The sequence below is a fragment of the Balaenoptera musculus genome, chromosome 7 (assembly GCF_009873245.2).
Source record: "Balaenoptera musculus isolate JJ_BM4_2016_0621 chromosome 7, mBalMus1.pri.v3, whole genome shotgun sequence".
In the NCBI taxonomy this organism is placed as follows: domain Eukaryota; kingdom Metazoa; phylum Chordata; class Mammalia; order Artiodactyla; family Balaenopteridae; genus Balaenoptera; species Balaenoptera musculus.
The window spans coordinates 106,222,466-106,228,465 of record NC_045791.1 but is presented as its reverse complement, the minus strand read 5'-3'; positions in this window follow the sequence as shown (position 1 = coordinate 106,228,465).

Here is a 6,000-nt window from a genome sequence, read left to right as displayed (position 1 = left end):
TATTTCCAGGTCTGAACTTTTATGAATATAGCTCCTGTGGGTATTCTTGTACCTGCCTTTGGTGAACATATACACTAATTTCTCTTGGTTATGTATCTGAAGATAGGATTGCTAGGTGAGAGTATAGTGTTTAGATTCTGTAGATGCGGACGAGCTGCTTTCCAGTGTTTGTTCTCATTCTACCCATCAGCAGTGTGAGAGTTCCAGTTACTCCACATCCTCACCAATACCTGGTATTGCCCGTCTTTTTTATTTCTAGCCGTTCTGATAGGTATGTAGTGGTGTCTCACCGTGGTTGTACTCCCATGACTAATAAAGTTGAACACCTTTTCATATTTATTGACCACAGGAATATCCTCCTGTGTGAAGGGTCTGCTCAGGTTTTTTTGCTGATACATTAGGGTGGTCTATCACGTTGAATTTATTTTTAGGATTTTTTCGGTGTGCATACCCAGATAAAAATTCTTTGTCAGATATATGATATGGTGCCTTTAAATGAAGTGTCCATTGGTTGTCTGTCTCTACTCTGTGACTAAGTCCTAGACAGCTGGGGCTGTGTTTAGTTCACCAGTGTATTTCTAGAACCTAGCACATGATAGGAACTTAATACTGAAATTCACTCAGTTGGGATTTCTGCGATAGAATTAACATCGAGCATCTTCTCACTTGTTCACTCGTCTGTTGGTGCTGCTCGTTTGCTCTATCTCCCGTCCTCACCGTTCTGTGCCCTCAATGTAATGTAGAGTCAGGCTCCCAGAGCACACTCCTGAGAGATTCTTGCCAGCTGACTCCCTGTTGGCATCTGCAATGGAGGCACTGGGGGGAGATGAAAGGCGGGAGAGAAGTGCCTCTCCTTCTGATTCAGATTTCTGACAATGTCTCTGGCAGCAGCAGCAGCACTGGCCACAGCAACTTCAGTAACGAGGAAGTGTGGCTTGCAAAATTACAGTCAAATTGAATTCACAGCTGTGTCAATTCTTTAGGTGAAATTTATGGCACTGAATGGGAAGGAGTGAGACCCTGAGACCTGGAATGGGGGTATTTGGGCAGACTCAAAACAAATCTGAGAATCTTCCACTCACAAATCCTCAGGCCTCCCCTGCAGAAGCAGCAGGCTCCTTAGAGAAATGGCTAATTCCAAATCTGGAAAAGTAAAAGTAAATGACGAGCCTAGAATATCTCATGCCAAATTAAGAAAGTGCTCAAAGGATGATAGGGATATGGCAAAAGGACACAAATGTCAACTTGGAGGGGCTCCAAATGGACAATTTGTGTACAATAGTATCCGATTATAACCTACACTGTGTGCATGCATGCATGCGTGTGTGTGTGTGTGTGTGTGTGTGTAAAGCTCCTTATAGTAGAATGCTGACTAATAAATTACAGGAAAGCTTGACAACCACTAATTGTTCAAGCAAGAATCATCAATGACTGCTAAAACTAGTGGATAAAAGTTTGATGAGAGCTGGATATTTACATAGTCTCAAAGTATCTCCCATAAAGAGAAAAATCATTACAGTGGAAAAACCTGGCAGATACTATCTTTAAGTAATTAAAGTTAACATCACCAGTAATGGTTCAAACTGACATCATGTACCTCCTGATATGACGCATCAAGGACATAACATCACTTCTGTAGTGTTCCTGCCCAATTGCATAATCTCAATTAAACCATGAGAAAAATACCAAATGCAAACTGAGTACATTCTACAAAATAATTATCCTTTAAAAATCTGAAGGTATGAAAGATAGAGGAACTGTTCCAGATTAGGGAAGACTCAAGAAACATGACATCCAAATACAAAAAGCAATCATGATGGCATCCTGCACCTTTTTGTTTTTCCTTATAAAAGACATTAGTGGAACAATTGGTGAAATATGAATGAAGCCTGGATATTAACTAATAGCATCATATACTTCATTTCCTAATTTTAATAATTGTACTGTGGTTATGTAAATGTCCTTGTCTCAAGGAAACACACCCTGAAATGTTTAGGGATAAGGGACATAATGTCTGCAATTTGCTTTCAAGTGATTCATAAAAAATAGTTACTGAGAGTCATTATTGTGAGTGTAGTTATTGAGGAAAAAAATGATAAAGCAGGTGTGGTAAAATGTTAGCAATTGGAGAATCTGGATGAAAGATATGTGGGAGTTTTTTCTACTGTTCTTGCAAGTTTTAAGTCTGAAATTATTCAAAAATTTTTAAATCCCCCTTCTCCCCAAAAAGAATCACTATATTTCAGTGACTAATGAAATAATAGACCTAGGCAATGATCATCAATGAATGTTAAAACTGCTACATGAAAGATCAACAGCACTTTTATAATGGATGAATCAACCTGATAGCAACAGGACTGATGAATTTTGACATAGTGAAAATGGGACAACCAGACAGTGCTGCCTGTGGTGCAACAGGACGTACAGCAGTTAAGTATTCTTGGAGGGGGAGGGGAGAATCTGAATCCAATTAAGTTTCCAGACCTGACTACTCATTCACGGAAGATGTGGGGGAGAGTAACAAATTGACACTATAAGGACGCTCCATGCTGAGTCCACATTATGGGATGTTCTGTGGGTAAATGATCTTGTTTTTTCATTTTTTTTTTTTTTGGAGGGGAAACTGGTTAGACTAAAAGAAACTTAAACAGCAACCAAATACGATCCGTGAACCTCATTTTGATTTTGATTCTGATTCAAACTTTTGTAAAAAGACATTTTTAAGATAATCTGAAAAAATCATGCTGTGTTTAGATACTAAGAAATTATTAATATTCTTAATGTGGCATTGGTAGGTACTTTTTTTTTTAAAGGTATCTGTGTCTGTTACCATGCACATTAAATATTACGAGTGACTCAAGATATCTAGGATTTGTTTTAAAATATTCTAAGGGAAAAAAGGTGAGATTAAAAAAACAAAATTGGTAAAACGGTAGGAGTTTGTTACATTAGCTGCTCTGACTGAAAGTTGTGTCCCCCAAGATTTGTATGTTGGAAGCCCTAGTCCCAATGGGATGGTATTCAGAGGTGGGGCCTTTGGGAGTGGTGAGGGTTAGATTAGGTCGTGAGGGTGGGGTCCGCATAATGGGATAAAAAGACAATTTTTAAGAGATAAAAAGATGGATAGAAAGAGAAAGACCTGAGATCTCCTTCTCTGCCATGTGAGGACATAACAAGAAGATGGCCATGTGCAAACCAGGAAGCTGACTCTCACCAGACACTTGATCTGTCAGCACCTAGATCGTGGGACTTCCCAGCCCAGAGTAAAGACACTAGTCTACTTCAATGTATGCTTAAGTTTTTTCAATTAAAAAGAAAAAAACTGAACTCGGGCAAAAGCTAATTAAAGACGAAAGCTGCAATAACCTCAGTACTGTTAAGGACTCAGACTCCTTGGGAATGAAGGTTTAAGTCACCCACCAGCTCAGGGGCTGGTGGAAGGCAAAAAGAACATGAAATGGAAGTAAATAAGGAAAGTTGTACAAATATCACCCACAGCCTTATGACAAGCACAGAAAAAAAACTGATGTATATTTTATTCCTTGCTGTATATATACATATATATATACACCAATTTTTCATATATATCTGTATGTATATATATATATATATGTAAAATAAAATTTAGTCGTTAAGATACTAATTATCCAGGTGAGACTGTAAGTGAATTGAAGAGATATTAGTATCACCTAGAAAAGGATATGATGACTGACCATCAGATAAGGTATTAGTGATCTCCCTAGTTACTAATCCTTCAGTAATCTTACCTTCCTACTCTTCCAACGCCAATTCTTTTGTCTCCCCTGCCCTCCGCCCGCATTTCTTTTGACTGAATATTTAGGACGGTTTCTGATTCATGAAGGGACCTTGACCTGCTTAGGGCTTAACTTGATGTTATCAAAAGAAGTCAGAAAATCCAAGTCAGTGACTCATTCCCTTAACTGAGGCTCACCATGCTTACATTTTGACCTGGGTCTGCTTTAGTAAAACCACGACGGGTATTTGTCAAAGACCCACACTAAAACACAAGTGCTAAATCTGCAAACACCAAGTGTCAGCAATATGCTGCAAAGATGTACAGATGCACACACAGATCACGCTTGCACATATGCACTCAGGAGGTGAGAGCTGAAGGAAACCTCACAGATCAGCTAGGCCAGTAGTTCCCCACTCAAGCTGTCCATTTAGAGTCACTTAGGGCACCTGAAAAATAATTTCCGGTGCTGGGCCCCACCCTAAATAAGAAACCGTGGGACATGGGGCTCAGGGACTGATTTTTGTTTCAAGTTCATCATTTGATCTGGGCCAAGCCCCTCATCTGACAGGCAAGGAAACTGAGACCCAGAGACAGGACAGGAAGGGCAGGTTAATAACGAAGCTGGTGCTAATATCCAGTCTCCTGGAACCCACGCCACATTACCTCCCAGAGGGGTACTTCTTTACACTGATTTTCGGATGCCTAAGAGGGAGGTTGCCCATTTTTAATACGTTCCACTGCACCTACACATGAGCCCACAAACTCCCTTCTCCCTTGCAAAATGGCCTACAAATATTTATCAAGTATTTATGCGCTGGGCATTGTACTATGCAATTACATTTTAAGTTACTGATCACAGCTACCTCACAGTTCCCATTTCACAGATGGGGAAACAAATACTTGCCTAAAGGAGATAGCAAGATCAACATTCAAATCTGACAGCTTGACTCCAGTGTCCCCACCCACAAAACCACTCATAGGTTCATGCCGCAGGGTACCTTTAAAAACACACACACACACACACACACACACACTCACACACACACCAAAAACCTAGATTCTGTATAGAATTGGGGGTTGCTAGACACAGCAAGGTTGAGCCCTTGGAAACCACTCCAGGTTTCCAGCTCTGCACAAGAATGGAACAGAGCCTGTTCTGAGCCCCCTCGTCAGGGTAACCACTAGGATTCCTCTCCCGTGGTGGATGTGCACAAACTCAACCATCGCAAACTCTTCCAACTTCAAAGCAGGCTAAAGAGAATGATTGTCGTGGAGGCTGCTACCTGCCAATGTAACATCCATTCCCCGTGTTTCTTCGAAACAGAATCCCAATGGTATTTGGGGTGGCAAACCACTCAACTAAAACCCCCAAATTTCCAGCCTTTCTTGAACTAACTATAGTTACGTATCCACGTTCCAGTTGAAAAGACTTAAGATGTTTGGTAGAGCTCCCAAAAGAGCTCCTCATGGAGGGCTGACTGAACAGGGAGGTGTGCTCCCTGAGCCTCACCCCAATCCTTCCTCCTGCCTGGAATATAGGCATGATGGTTGGTGCTCTAGCAGTCACCTTGGACCATGAGTGACCTTGAGAATGGAAGCCGCAACCAGGAGGGTAAAACAGAAAGAACCTGGGTCCCTGAGCCACACCAGCCTTGGACTGATGACCTCCAGATTTCACTTGAGAAATAAACTATCTTGTTTAAGTCACTGTTACTTTGTATCTTGTTATATGTAGCCAAACCTAACACTGACCCACTGACCTTCAGGACTACTTCTCATGCTAAAGGAGGCATTCAAAGGAGAAAACAACTGGCTACCAAGGGAAAATAATCCCCCACTCCTAGATTTGGGGGGACAAGTAAACAATCTTTAAGAAATGATGTCTCTGCTTAAGACCAGCTGGACTGAACTGAGTGTTGAAGCTACGGTGAGTTCCATCCCCATGATGTCATCACTTTGCCAGCAACGAAAGGGGAGGCAACTGCAGCTTTTAGGCTGCAGGGCAGGTGCTGCAATTAGGGAAGAGCCCAGTTCTCTTCTCTTGCTTCCCGACATCTATGTGCTGTTCCTCCCATACATTGAACCATAGCAGTGTCTGTTACTTTAGCTGCAAAACATTCCCACTGACGAATCCCTGGAGGGAAACTCTTCTCTCAGAGGCTCCAGGTGCCCCGTCCAGAACCAACACTACCAAAAGCTATGCAGGTCCGTCATACTCAGGGCATCTGACAATGTCTGCAAAA